At 37.8% G+C, this 16,425-nt stretch overlaps 1 protein-coding gene and 1 pseudogene across 4 annotated transcripts in view; one reads left to right on the forward strand and one right to left on the reverse strand.

Moving 5' to 3' along the window:
* Positions 1-16,425, reverse strand: part of LOC138306390 (uncharacterized) — a 256,651-nt gene that overhangs the window by 95,345 nt on the left and 144,881 nt on the right. The window lies entirely within an intron of this gene.
* LOC138306386 (uncharacterized) lies at positions 12,669-14,591 on the forward strand (annotated as a pseudogene).

Genomic DNA, 16,425 nt, shown 5'->3' on the forward strand with positions numbered 1-16,425 from the left:
ATCAGCCAGTATTACACCTGTAGGTATTAGAGACCAGCCAGCCAGTATTACATCTGTAGGTATAAGAGGCCAGCCAGTATTACATCTGTAGGTATGAGAGTTCAGCCAGTATTACACTTGTACGTATGAGAGACCAGCCAGTATTACACCTGTAGGTACGAGAGACCAGCCTGTAATACACCTGTAGGTGTGAGAGACCAGCCAGTATTACACCTGTAGGTATTAGAGACCAGCCAGTATTACACTTGTAGGTATTAGAGACCAGCCAGTATTACACCTGTAGGTATGAGAGACCAGCTAGTATTACACTTGTAGGTATTAGAGACCACCCAGTATTTCACCTGTAGGTATGAGAGACCAGCCAGTATTACACCTGTAGGTATGAGACTAGCCAGTATTACACCTGTAGGTATGAGAGACCAGCCAGTATTACACTTGTCCGTATGAGAGACCAGCCAGTATTATACTTGTAGGTATGAGAGACCACCCAGTATTTCACCTGCAGGTATGAGAGACCAGCCAGTATTACACCTGTAGGTATGAGATACCAGCCAGTATTATACCTGTAGGTATGAGAGACCAGCCAGTATTACACTTGTAGGCATGAGAGATCAGCCAGTATTACACCTGTAGGTATGAGAGACCAGCCAGTATTACACTTGTAGGCATGAGAGACCGGCCAGTATTACACTTGTAGGTATGAGAGATCAGCCAGCATTACACTTGTAGGTAATAAAGACCAGCCAGTATTACACTTGTAGGTATGAGAGACCAGCCAGTATTACACTTGTAGGTATGAGAGATCAGCCAGTATTACACTTGTAGGTATGAGATATCAGCCAGCATTACACTTGTAGGTATTAGAGACCAGCCAGTATTACACCTGTAGGCATGAGAGACCAGCCAGTATTACACTTGTAGGTATGAGAGACCAGCCAGTATTACACCTGTAGGCATGAGAGACCAGCCAGTATTACACCTGTAGGTATTAAAGACCAGCCAGTATTACACCTGTAGGTATTAGAGACCAGCCAGTATTACATCTGTAGGTACAAGAGGCCAGCCAGTATTACACCTGTAGGTATGAGAGTTCAGCCAGTATTACACTTGTACGTATGAGAGACCAGCCAGTATTACACCTGTAGGTATGAGAGACCAGCCAGTATTACACCTATAGGTATGACAGACCAGCCAGTATTACACCTGTAGGTATGAAAGACCAGCAAGTAACACACCTGAAGGTATGAGAGACCAGCCAGTATTACTACTGTAGGTATGAGAAACCAGCCAGTATTAAACTTGTAGGTATTAGAGACCAGCCAGTATTACACCTGTAGGTATGAGAGTTCAGCCAGTATTACACCTGTAGGTATGAGAGACCAGCCAGTATTACACCTGTAGGTATTAGAGACCAGCCAGTATTACATCTGTAGGTATGAGAGTTCAGCCAGTATTACACTTGTCCGTATGAGAGACCAGCCAGTATTTCACCTGTAGGTATGAGAGACCAGCCAGTATTACACCTGTAGGTATGAGACTAGCCAGTATTACACCTGTAGGTATGAGAGACCAGCCAGTATTACACTTGTCCGTATGAGAGACCAGCCAGTATTATACTTGTAGGTATGAGAGACCACCCAGTATTTCACCTGCAGGTATGAGAGACCAGCCAGTATTACACCTGTAGGTATGAGATACCAGCCAGTATTATACCTGTAGGTATGAGAGACCAGCCAGTATTACACTTGTAGGCATGAGAGATCAGCCAGTATTACACCTGTAGGTATTAGAGACCAGCCAGTATTACACCTGTAGGTATGATATACCAGCCAGTATTATACCTGTAGGTATGAGAGACCAGCCAGTATTACACTTGTAGGCATGAGAGACCGGCCAGTATTACACTTGTAGGTATGAGAGACCAGCCAGTATTACACTTGTAGGTATGAGAGACCAGCCAGTATTACACCTGTAGGCATGAGAGACCAGCCAATATTTCACCTGTAGGTATGAGAAACCGGCCAGTATTACACTTGTAGGTATGAGATATCAGACTGTATAACACCTGTAGGTATGAGAATAGCCAGTATTACATCCGTAGGTATGACGGATTAGCCAGTATTTCACCTGTAGGTATGAGAGACCAACCAGTATTACACCTGTAGGTATGAGACTAGCCAGTATTACACCTGTAGGTATCGAAGACCAACCCAGCCAGTATTACACCCGTAGGTATAGACTACATTTAGATTTTTGAATATAGCTACAATGTAGATCGTAATTACTATAAATGCCGACCAGGACACATTGCGCACGGCTTTGAGAATTCTAAAATACTTAAAGTTTTGTTTAAAAATATTATAAAAAGTAACTATAAAATGACTCATTTGAATGTTATAAACTAAATTCCAAAATTTCTAACGAAAAAGTTAACCAGAATACACAATTTTGTGACTATGAAAAATGACGAAATTCGGGATCTCGGCAGTACTGTACGTAATGGCTGCAGTGCGCTTGGGTATCTAACGGGCAAATTTTTAATTTGGTATCTAACCAAGTAAGCAGTGGCGCTTGGGGATAGGTCTAATGGCTACCGTGTTTTTTCTCGTGCTAAACGAATATATAAGGGGGCAAATTTTAATTTGGTCATAATCAATATAAAGTAAACAAACACACATCGAAAGTATGTTTACCTTTGTATGTGACTTCCATCGCCATCTTTTCTGAAACTCCTATTACCAAGACCTACGAGAGAAATACACACACACACAACATGTTATGGTCTAGTTATATGCACGTTGACCAATATACATTTATAAATATATATTTGTAACATTCGTATAAAAGTGCATTATTTCATGTTTATAACCCCATTCTAGACCAAACGTTGACATTAAAATAACACGGGAAGTTTTATAACACTGTACCAATGTGGCGTTCTGTTTGCCCTTAATCAAACAAACTGCACTTAAAACATGTCAAATTTACACAACTTAATACGAATTATTTTATTATTTTTATTATTATCACGAAGAATGCGCGAATTTCTCACTGCGCTAATGGTATTTTCTACATAGCATTAATATAGCTATTATCACGATGAATGCGCGAATTTCTCACTGCGCTAACGGTATTTTCTACATAGCGTTAGTATAGCTATTATCACAACGAATGCGCGAATTTCTCACTGCGCTAATGGTATTTTCTACATAGCGTTAGTATAGCTATTATCACAACGAATGTTAATTATCCGAGTTCGTATTAACCAAGTTCCACTGCACCTCCAATACATTTAGCCCTTATTAACCCTGGCTGTCGAAAACAAGGTTCATACCACAAATATTTCCTTACTCTCATTGTAAATGTAATGTGAATGTAAAGTCAGCTAAGAAAAAAAAGTTTCAGGTGTAGATGATGGGGGAATGTCGGAGTACCAGGATAAAAGATGCCGACCAGCGGTCAGTAACTGGCAAATACCCAACGGTCCCATATTTTCCATACAAATATAAGCGAAGTTTTAGGAACAGACTTGAACTATTTGGTATTTCTTTGCAAATCTGTCAAATGTCTTACTCTTTGTAGCTCAACTGGGTTCCATGTTAGTCGTAATTCTCCATGCATGGTTGATGCAATGTGACTTGAATATTTTCATTGTTTTATTTTTTATTTTTTTATAAAATATTTACTAAGATACGTATATTTTAATAACTGGTATTACTTGAACAAGTCATTATTTTCGATTCTACTAGCTAGAGCAGTATAATACCATACTTGCCGAATCAAGTATTTGTTTATAATATATATGTATAGTTTCTTTGACAAATCTGAAAAAAAAATCCCTTAAAGATAATTACAAGAAGAACGATAGTCATAGGACGCCGCCCTGACGAATCCATCACCTGGTCAAGTTCACAAGCGCAATAGAAATACTGACCCTTACATGAACTTTTATGACACTGTTATTTTTATCCACGCGCTGAAATGTTTGCGACGAAAGCGAAATAATCACACAGCATTCAAAAGCCACAGATTAAAAAAATGAAATGTCAATGAACTGCGCTTTTCATATGCATACTTGAAGGCCGATATTGAAGTCAATACTCTTTGGCTAATGGTTGTTCGTTGTGCTAGATAAATACACAGAAAAATCATAAGTTTAACAAGCTAGCAGGTCCCTGTGTTTACATACAAACAATATAGGTGGCGAGTTGAGAATACGAGAATCCAAATAAATATACATGGCGACCGTAAAAGTCTGTTTATCGAGTTATTGACATTCATTGGAGAAATCAAATGATTTATGAACCCTACATTTAAATCGACAAATTTGTCCTTCATACATGGCTTAAACAAATATACTTTTTTTTTACTTTTGTGATTCGTTAAGTCATTGTTTACTGAACTGTATTCAAATGTTTGGTTTGTACTCAGTTCAGCAGGGATAATAATATCCTGTTTTTCATATCCAGAAAATTTTAGGAGTTTAGGGTTTCTAACGCTCGAGTACAGAAGACAAAGGGCAGATACGATACAGCCGAGCCGTATAACGGTACAATGTAGTTGACTGTGTGGTTTTTAAGCTTGGCTTCGCTCTTTATGTAGTCTTCAAAGTAAATCTTTGCAGGCCTGCGTTTGGCTAAGATTTTTTTCCTGAGTTTCCTGCAGTTTTATTGTGAGATAATCCAAGGGTAGATATAACGTCAGTGATGGTAACCCCTGGAGTATCGAGGATGGGGTAATGTGGTCATGTGACGTATTTTTAACTAATCTTAGAAACCGGGCTACGCTATTTACGCTCGTTGAAACGCTTCGTTTACATAGAAAAATGTCGTCTGGGGAAACGTGATAAATATTTGCTCGGTGTTCAGCTTACGGTCAAGCATCCAAATATATAAGTTACCCACGGAACAGTATAGTTATTATCCCCCGCCCAACGAAGTTGGCGGGGGATATACAAATGGGTTCCGTCCGTCCGTCTGTCCGTCCGTCTGTCCGTCCGTCCTTCCGTCCGTCCGTTAACAATTCTTTTTATCGCTATTTCTGTACTGAAAAAAGTACTGAAGAGATCTGCCTCAAATTTCATTTGTAGGTCCCCCTAGGGCCCTAGTTGTACATATTACATTTTGGGATCAATCGGTCAACAAGATGGCCGCAAAGCAGCCATCTTGGATTTTGATAGTTAAAGTTTGTTATCGCTATTTCTCACAAAGTACTGAAGGGATCTGCCTCAAATTTCATATGTAGGTTCCCCTAGGGCCTTAGTTGTGCATATTGCATTTTCAGACTGATCGGCCAACAAGATGGCCGCCAGGCAGCCATCTTGGATTTTGATAGTCATAGTTTGTTATCGCTATTTCTCACAAAGTACCGAAGGAATCTGCGTCAAATTTCATATGCATGTTCCCCTAGGGCCCTAGTTGTGCATATTGCGTTTTGAGACTGATCGGCAAACAAGATGGCCTCCAGGCGGCAATCTTGGATTTTGATAGTCGAAGTTTGTTAGCGCTATTTCTCAGAAAGTGCAGAAATGAACTGTCTCAAATTTCATATGTAGGTTCCCCTAGGGCCCTAGTTGTGCATATTGCATTTTTGGACCATTTGGTCAACAAGATGGCCGCCAGGCAGCCATCTTGGATTTTGATAGTTAAAGTTTGTTATCGCTATTTCTCAGAAAGTGCTGAAGGGATCTTTCTCAAATTTCATATGTTGGTTCCCCTAGGGCCCTAGTTGTGCATATTGCATTTTTGAATGGACCAGTCAACAAGATGGCCGCCAGGCAGCCATCTTGGATTTTGATATTTAAAGTTTGTTATCACTATTTCTCAAAAAGTACTGAAGGGATCTGTCTCAAATTTCATATGTAGGTTCCCCTAGGGCCTTAGTTAGGCATATTGCGATTTGGGATCGATCGCTCAACAAAATGACCACCAAGGAGCCATCTTGAATTTTGCTAGTGGAAGTTTGTTACTGCTATTTCTCAGAAAGTACTGAAGTGATCTGTCTCAAATTTTGTATGTAGTATGTTTGAAAAAGTTTGAAAAGCAGAGAAAAGATCCATCTGTCCATTGTCAGACATAGATCATTCTTTGGTGGGCGCCAAGATCCCTCTGGGATCTCTTGTTTCTGTAACCATGGAAACATTGCTGAAAATGGCATATTTTTGTGTAAGGATCGTTTCCGGAGCACAACTCTAAAACCAGCAGAGATATTTCAATGAAACTTCATAGACACATTTTATGGAGGACTTCTAATTTTGTATTATGCTTTACTTTTTATTTAATATGCATGCAGTAAAACTCAGATATATCAAACTCAATTACTAGGAACATTCACTTAATTAATATGTAACCCGTCGCTGTTTAAAACAAATAAAAAATCACACTATTAGCTGCTGAACTAAATGCAAATGCAAATGTTTTCAAAGTTGGTTTCACTTTGTTAAAAAAACATAAATATGTTTTGTATGTATTCTTCAATTGCAGTTGGGTTTTAAAATACTTTCCCTATACTCTTACTAGCATATAAAATCAATGCATTAATTGATTTAGCTCTCCATTGGCGGGGGATCTGAATGACTATGTCCTTGTTCAAAATTAAAATTGATGTTTTATTGTATTGTACTTTGTCCTGTATTTCGCGCACAGTATAGACGGATATGCCATATCACAGTTGAAAAGTGTGATTTTTGTTATGTATTCAAACAGATATACATTGTATATCTAAACGAGAGACACAGCTAAAACTCGATCCAGTTCATAAAATTATCACAGATATTAATTGTTAGGTGACTTTTTCTTGTTGAATGTTACTGTTTTAACTATAATTTCAAAATTATGCATGTGAGAACGCTAATCGGTACACACTAAACAACATACATGTATACAAGGCGGTGGATACATTATAGTTCCTAAATCATTTCTCATTTTTTCAGTAGAATAGTACGTGCTGCCCCTAAAATCATCTGAGCAAAGATTTATAGTTTTGAATTGAAATACATTGTATAAAGAATAAATTCAATTCACGTGTTCGTATTGTAATTCACCCTTTTCTGATTGCTTAAACTGTGAACAGCGATATTAAAGTTCTGGGGAACATTTTGGTTCATACTCCGTGAACCAATCACATTATAAGCATAAATTATAGTTAACATGACGGATAAGCGTCTTAGAACTTGAAACCCTCAAACGAGACCTACAAGACGAATCGGTTTCGTTCCAACGTCGTCTTCAATTTGACGTCAGGTTCGTACTGTTGTCACGGAAATGACTTTCGACTGAAGCAATTATATTTTAAGAACTAATATATGCGTACAGTTACTGTATACCAGTCTGCACCGTTTTCGCATGCGTAATTTGGAGAATATAGTTATTACAGTAACATTTAACCAGAGAAAGTCACATAATCATTGAAATCTGTGATAATTTTATGAACTGAATCCAGTTTTATCTCTGTCTCTCGTTTACATATATATTTCTTTGAATATATGACATACTTACCTATCCTAGTGTACACAGGGATCTGAGAATTAGTTACAGGTTATACTTACCTATCCTAGTGTACACAGGGATCTGAGAATTAGTTACAGGTTATACTTACCTATCCTAGTGTACACAGGGATCTGAGAATTAGTTACATGTTACAGTTAATACTTACCTATCCTAGTGTACACAGGGATCTGAGAATTAGTTACATGTTATACTTACCTATCCTAGTGTACACAGGGATCTGAGAATTAGTTACATGTTATACTTACCTATCCTAGTGTACACAGGGATCTGAGAATTAGTTACAGGTTATACTTACCTATCCTAGTGTACACAGGGATCTGAGAATTAGTTACAGGTTATACTTACCTATCCTAGTGTACACAGGGATCTGAGAATTAGTTACAGGTTATACTTACCTATCCTAGTGTACACAGGGATCTGAGAATTAGTTACATGTTATACTTACCTATCCTAGTGTACACAGGGATCTGAGAATTAGTTACAGGTTATACTTACCTATCCTAGTGTACACAGGGATCTGAGAATTAGTTACAGGTTATACTTACCTATCCTAGTGTACACAGGGATCTGAGAATTAGTTACAGGTTATACTTACCTATCCTAGTGTACACAGGGATCTGAGAATTAGTTACAGGTTATACTTACCTATCCTAGTGTACACAGGGATCTGAGAATTAGTTACAGGTTATACTTACCTATCCTAGTGTACACAGGGATCTGAGAATTAGTTACATGTTATACTTACCTATCCTAGTGTACACAGGGATCTGAGAATTAGTTACAGTTATTCCCCTTTACTTATCGTTCCAATTATATAAATGATACTTCCCTATCAATCTATTTTATTTAGTTTGAACTTTCTTTATTTTGATATATGCATACATTGTGCAACGAATATAAAATCAATTGGAAATAGGAACAAGTGTCCCAGACACTTCTGTAAACCTATCACCATGTATTTTACAGCAATTAATAACTTTGGAACATAATAACACCATTCTTACACGATAACTCACTCACTCGCATTAACATTTGATAGTGAATAAAGGTATATATAACAAGTTGAAACTCGAATGAAATGTGTGGGGTGTAATATCTTACCTATAACTATTCAACGGAAGCAAATCTGCCCGTTTTAATTATGAAGTGCTGTACGGCTAAGAATATCGATTTATTATCAGCTGTAGAAAAAGATTCATCTCCAAAAAGATCCAATGTAACATTGAAATCTAATGAGTGAAGGTAGCGTCGTCTTATTTCATCAAATCGACAATTCAAGTAAAAATGTTTCTTGTCTCCGACCACACCTCATAGTGGAGGTGGTGGTACAATATTGTTACAGATAGATCACTATGTAGAGCACTGCACTCCAGTCTTAGTCGTGCATGATATATTTGACCCTTACGGGAACCAGAACTGAAATTCTGTGAATGCTTATGATTAAGATAAGTTTTTTAGGCAGAAGTAGAAGGGTTTGAGCGAATACTTTGTGGTAACTATTCCATTGGTTTATAACAGAAGGAAGAAAAGATTTTTGATAGAATGAGGTTTTACATGATATAGGTGTAATAAATGTATGGTCCGAGTGTCTAGTATCATATGAATGACCATCAGAAACAGTTTCTGGGATCATGCTATAGAAGTATTCAGGTGTATAATAATAGAACATCTTGTGGAAATGAATAATGTTATGAACTTGTCTTCGATCCAATAAGCTGATCCATGCAGATTCGATGAACAGTTTATCAATACTTACCAAATGTATTGCACCTGTAATTATTCTAGCTGCTTCAATATTTAAATTCTCAAGTTTTTTTCTTTAGTTCATGAGGTATGTATTCCCAAACTATACCTCCATACTCCATTATGGGCCTTATAAATGAAAAATAAATTGATTGTAGAGTGTTCCTAACAAGTTTAAATTTTAAAGATCGCAGAAAGTTTAGTTTTGGAGAGACTTTAGAAATCATATAATTGACATGATCTGCCCAACTCCCATTAGCGGAGAAGTAGACACCGAGATGCTGATGAGAGTCGACATTGTTAATAGGTACTTGGTTCATATGAAGGATGGGGTGATTTGGGCGGTTTCGTTTCCTACTTATTCAAACCGTTCCGAATTTATTTGGATTGATAGTAACAAGCCATTGCCTTGCCCAATTGTTTATTTTCCCCAGATCTGATTCTAATATGGCATGTGTTGTTTAAGGATTTTCTACAACCACATACAAAGAAGTGTCTTCGGCAAAAAGTTTTTTATTGGAATCAATATTAGAAACAATATCGTTAATATACACTAAGAAAAGCAAAGGACCTAAAATAGAACCCTGAGGTACTCCAGCATTAATAGATACCCAGTTTGATCTACCATTGTTTAAATCTACTTTTTGTTTCCTGTCCATTAGATTACTTTCAAACCAAGATTAACGTTTTCCACATATACCATTTTTATGAAGTTTGAAAAGAAAGTCTTTATGCCAAACACTGTCAAATGCCTTACTGATGTCACAAAATATTGCTCGAATCTCTTTACCTGAATCTAAAGCTTTGCCAAAATCGTTTGATATACTGAGTAACTGATTAATGGTAGAGTCACCTGGTGTGAACCCTGACTGACAATTAGTAATAAGCTTATTTTAATGAAGGAAATTATATCAATGTTTGAATACACAACGCTCAAAAACGTTCCCTAAAACACTTAGTAAAGATATAAGACGATAATTTTTTACATCATCACGATTTCCCTTTTTAAAAACTGGTAAGATATTAGCCTTTTTTCATGACGACAGGAATTTAGACTTGGCAAGACATTTATTAAAGAAAATGGTAAGTGGACTACAAAGAACATCTGTTATATTTATCTTAAGACCTTAGGCCTGACTAAATCTGGTCCAATTGCTTTTGACGAGTTAAGATTAACCAATAAATCCTTGACATCATTAGATGATATATGAATGTGATCAAGTTTGCTAGGGGAATTGAAACAAGTTATCTTCTGGAAGTGAAGTACCAGAGTCATCAACTGTAGATTGATTGGAAAAGTAAAAGTTAAAAATATTTGCCTTATCAACATCTTCATTATAGAAGTCACTAAAAATGACTGGAATATTAGATTTGTCCGTGTCCATTCTCTTATCTGAAACGATAAGACAAGGATTCAGGAAGCAAGGGCTTATGATACAGGTAAAACAGTGAATATCTTACCTTCTGTCAAACTGTTTATTTTACTCTTTCGCTTCATGAGTAGCTATTTCCGGTGTACCGTGATAGACGGTAAAATGAATGTGTTGATGTCTATGCATACACAAAATATATGCAAGATTTAAAGGTATGTTCAATATATTGACATCATAATTGTATAATCGATATATCAGAGATTTAAATAATACTATTTAAATCTCTGGATATATGGTCAGGTAATTTTCGAGGGTGAAAGAAATGTTGCATTTGGGTATCTCAAAGTTTTTAGGGCCGATTTTCACCGGTACTAGACGGCATGTTTTTACTTGCCGATCGGTATGACGCGTGGCAAGATACTGGTGATACTTGGCGTAATACTTACTTCACGGTTTAGTATTAACCATGACGCCCTTAGTCATGTTTTAAAATGTAGTCAAGTATTAAAATTATGTAATATTAATTGTACAATGACTTTTGGGGTTTTAGTCATTTTGGTCTGGTTCCGGACACCAGACATGGCCGGCCGGTGGCCGAGGCTTTCAGGCATAATCGGGGAGGTGCCCGAAGAGTTTTAGCTGCAAATAAAATATCGCCGGTTTTCCGTAGATTTTTATAACCGGCAACATATCCTTCACTCATCGTTTAATATCGCCAATAATTGGCCGGGAATCGAGCGGCAATCCCACGGCCCGATATTCGTCCGGGCCTGGTACAACTATCGTTCTTTGTCCGTAAGATGCTCGGGCGATATTCGTACGATGTCCAGTAAATAGGCCGGTTATCGCTCGGACATCATATGATAAACGGCCGATTAGCATTTTATGTTCGGTTGATATTCACAGGAAATACTACTGTACTGATGTCAAATAACAAATATCGTAATACTATCTTTTTCATTAAAATCTTACGTTAACGTTGCTTTATGAAAATACAATCGCCGTATTTGACTTCTAAACCGAGAACGGCTTAACTGCACCTTTATGTACTAGTTAAGCATTTTATACCGTTACATATGTACATTTTTGAAGTGAAATAAAGATGTTTATGTTAGTCCTCAACATGTGTATCGGAAACTCCATTCAAACACAAGACAAACACTACAGGTATCTTTAATTCAACTGAATTCGAAGACTAGTCAGAAACAGACACAATATACAGATATATACACATACATTTTATATACATGGTCTTATAGGCCATATTAAAAGGATTCGATACATATATAACTTTTGTATTTCTATATTTGAAATATCCTTATATGCCATTTTAATCCACGCCCTTGTCCGTATTTAACGCCGTTCGACGTTACGCTAGTGTAACGTTAAGTATCACCAGTATCTTACGACGCGTCTATATATATATTTCCATTCTACTTTCAGTTTCCCGTTTGATCTATGTTAAACCAGATGGGCAATATCACGCTATGAACTCCAATCTGGTCAAGCGTATAAATATTAAACGTTTCCGCCGCGTCACGGACAGTGTATACAATATATACTTACGACTATACATAACGGTCAAATAATTTAAAAAGTGGTTTTAAAGTTGTGTGGTCTATGAAATCTAATAGTATTATCATGTTTACAAAATAACATGTATTAAAAATATCATCGCATAATTTTCATTTGTTCGCTTGTTTCAAACCGTTTTGTGTTGAATGATGAATAGGAAATGAGAGTTCTACGCCACTCCGTCCCTCCCTCTATATTTATAGTAAATCCTTCCCTGGCGGGATGGATTGGTGAGGGACCAGTGAGGGATGAGGGACTGACCTCTTGACCTTTCATAGGAATTTCCTGAGGGAGGATGACCTTTATTGAGATCATCTTATTTACATATGTGGAGGGACCGGTGCTATTTTTATGTGCATTGCGTCAGCCGTACTGTAATCTTCCTAACAAGTCGAGACCTGTCCGCTTTTATCATGGTTATTTTTAGTCACTCTTGGTTTTTCCGTTGCCTTTATGTAAGTAATAAGAAGTAACATTTACCTATCAGTAGAAAAGTATCGCTCCAGGTGTACGGACGTGTGTATATACACGGCGGATTAAATACAGGTGAAACATACAGATTGGGACAAACAGTGAAAAAGTGAAAACCTATCGAGCGGAACTTTACCTGTAGAGTGTCATTATCTCGCTAGCTGTCAAGGTGTATACATCTTTATCTACACAGGTGAACTGTAAGATGGACAGGGGTCGTATGTACACAATACAGAATGTAGCCGAGTTGGATGAGTGGGCTACTTGCAATGGATTATCTACGGATACAGAATTAAGTCTCCGACGTCTCGCCCTCCTTACTGACAATAGGACTGCTCCTTCCAGTATCAATAAATCCGATGCAAACAAATGCAATATCTGTGATAAATGTTTTAAACAAAAATCCCATTTGCTCAGACATAAAAGGACATTTCATGGCGATTCTATTAAATATACATGTTCGCATTGCCGTGTGAGTTTTAACAGGAAAGATAACTTTGAAAGACATGTAAAACACCACAAAGAAAATATACCTGTGATTCAGGATATAAAGGGAAAAAGGAAAGCAGGTTCAACGTCTGAAGCTAGTGCTGCACGAAATGAGGATGGCGATATTCCAGTTTTAAAAGAAAGGAAAATAGTCAATGAAGTAATTGTATCGGAGACTAACACAAAGAATAAATGTAACTGGTGTATGAAGCATAAAGATCTGCTCCCAGGGAAAAAAATTCTGTCAACAGTGTGGTGAACAAGGGAGAGAATGTAAATGGTGTCATCGACCTCTCCCAGAACGTTTCTATGGTGACAGAACTGATGTATGTGAAAGGTGTGTGAAGCGACGGGATTCATGGAAAACTCGCAATCAGCAGGGTGCTGGTATCTCTGCACTGGATGGTACGGCACAAACAGAGACATTAGAACCAAACCCGGGAAACCTTTGGGATGTGTTGCAGTTTTTTAGTGACAATCAAATACTGATCAAAGACATATTAGAAGAAAGGCTGCAAAATGTCAAAGGTATGAAATGGTTCATCACGCTTTTTATGAAATTTGTAAAGTATGACCAAAACAATGAAGCCATTCATGCTGAACCCACCTTCAGGTCCGTTAATCTAACATGTACAAATGTATCCCAATTAAAAGCACAACTCGCTGAGGCTTTTCCATAACCTACATAATGCATATCAAAATTTCGAGCGGGATGGGAGTGGGTGGACAATAGACAAAATTTTGAAATTGGAAGTTAACACCGTAGAGTACACGCCACTTGAGGGTAGTAGTTATATCCCCCTGCCATCAAATATTCAAAAGAAAAAGGCCGTTCTTAACATACAAAACACAGACCAAAAGTGTTTCCTCTGGTCAGTCTTAGCTTCCATTCATCATTTTCCCTTTGAAAACCACCCAGACCGCGTGTCAAATTATATCCAATACGAATCGGAGTTAAATATAGATGGTATTGAATTCCACTTCCTTTGTCTCAAGTCTCGAAGTTTGAAAAACAAAATGACATCTCCATCAATGTTTTTGGTTTAGAAGGGGGTGAAATATATCCATTACACGTGACTGATCTTCGAAGCACTAAACATGTGAATCTCCTATTGTTTTCAAAAGGGGAAAGCAGACATTACTGTCTGATTAGAAATCTGAGTCGGTTGCTCGGTGATCGAACTGCACACAACGGTCAAACGTATTATTGTAACTATTGTCTCCATGGCTACACGACACAGCAGATTTTAGATGATCATGTTCCGTACTGCTCGCCACACGGCCCCCAAAAGCTGAGTTTTCCTAAAAATGAAGAGCAACAGTGGGTTAAATTTAATCAAATTCACAAGCAACTTAAGGTCCCTTTTGTGATTTATGCTGACTTTGAAAGTTTTGTTCGCCCCGTTAGCACATGTTAGCCTGACCCGAAAACACGAACCTTCAGGCTGACCCGAAAACACGAACCTTCAGGCTTTTCTTACATGGTGAAATGTTCCTTAGACAAGCTATCTAAACCCGCACAGGTCTATCGAGGTCCTGATGTAGTCGATAACTTTTTCAAACAATTAATCCAGGAAGAAGAAACTATTTGTGATGTTTTGCAGAATGTAAAACCAATGAGGTTGACACAGTACGAAGAGTCATCCTTTCAACATGCAACGACATGTCATATTTGTCAAAAGGAATTAGGAGATGACAGAGTTCGAGATCACGATCATCTAAACGGGTCATTTAGAGGCGCAAGCCACAGTAACTGTAACTTCCAGTTTCAGTTTCGACAAGGCAAAAGATCACAAGGATCAAAGTTTTACATTCCTGTGATATTTCATAACTTACGAGGTTATGACATGCATCTGTTGATGGAATCGGCGGGAAAATTTAAATCGAAACCCCTGTCTTGTATTCCCAACAATATGGAGAAGTATATGTCATTCTCTCTGGGGAATCTGAGATTCATAGATTCCTTACAATTTCTGAATGCTTCTCTTGATACACTGGTATCAAATCTTGCAGTAGACGGAATGGGTAAATTTTCAAACTTGTCAAAACACTTTCCCGATTAACAGCATCTTGAACTTCTTCTCAGGAAAGGGTTGTATCCGTACGATTACGCGACATCACCTGAAAAGTTTGATGAAAAGACCTTGCCCGGGAAAGACAAGTTTTACAATAAACTAGCAGAAAGGGGTTTGTCAGATACAGACTACAAACACGCACAATCAGTATGGCAAACATTTGACATGACATGTTTTGGTGAGTATCATGACCTATACCTAAAGACGGACGTATTGCTGCTGGCAGATGTGTTTGAAAACTTCCGCTCCATTAGTCTCGACTATTATCACCTGGACCTAGCACACTACTACACGGCTCCTGGATTTTCCTGGGAAGCCATGTTAAAAATGACCGGGGTAGAACTTCAACTTTTGGATGATATTGACTAAAAGAATGGTTGCTAGAAACGATTTCGAAAAAGACCTTTTTCAACTCATGAATAACTCCGTTTTGGCAAAACAATGGAAAACATGAAAAGAGATCCAGTGTAATTTGGTGAATACACCAAACGCTGCGAAAGGTCTGTGCCAAGCCAAATTTTCAAGTCATTTAAAATGGTCTGAAAGAAAACAAATATCGTTTTCAATCGACCTATTTATGCTGGATTCTGTATTTTAGAAGTCTCAAAGATTTTTATGTATCAATTCCATTATGACTTCATCAAACAAAAAGTATGGGTCTAAAGCCGAGTTGCTCCCTTACTGATACTGACTCACTGGCATACTGTATAGAGACACATGACTGGTTACAAAGACATGCATGACAACGCCGACTTGTTTGACATCAGTAATTTTCCGAAAGATAGTCCTTTATACAGCATGAAACAATTGCAAAGTCCTCGGCAAAATGAAAGACGAATGTAAAGGTCAGATCATGGATCAATTTGTTGGATTAAAACCATAAATGTACAGCCTGACATGTGGGGTATAGAGAAAACGTACGGCCAAAAAAAAAAAAAAAAAAAAAGGGAGGGGGGGGGGGGGGTAAAGAAGAGCGTCATTGAAAAACATTTGAGACATCAAGCTTACTTACTTTGTCTGTCTAACCAAAGTAGTTGTAAACATAAGATGAACCTTATACGTAGTTTTGACCATCAACTTTACCAGTATTACTGTTATACAAGACCAGTTTGTCTCCTTACGATGACAAACGTTATTTCACAGGCATTGACAGCTTGGCTTATGGTCATTTTAAAATTCCGCAATGATGAA

The sequence above is a fragment of the Argopecten irradians genome, chromosome 13, assembly GCF_041381155.1.
Source record: "Argopecten irradians isolate NY chromosome 13, Ai_NY, whole genome shotgun sequence".
Lineage (NCBI taxonomy): Eukaryota > Metazoa > Mollusca > Bivalvia > Pectinida > Pectinidae > Argopecten > Argopecten irradians.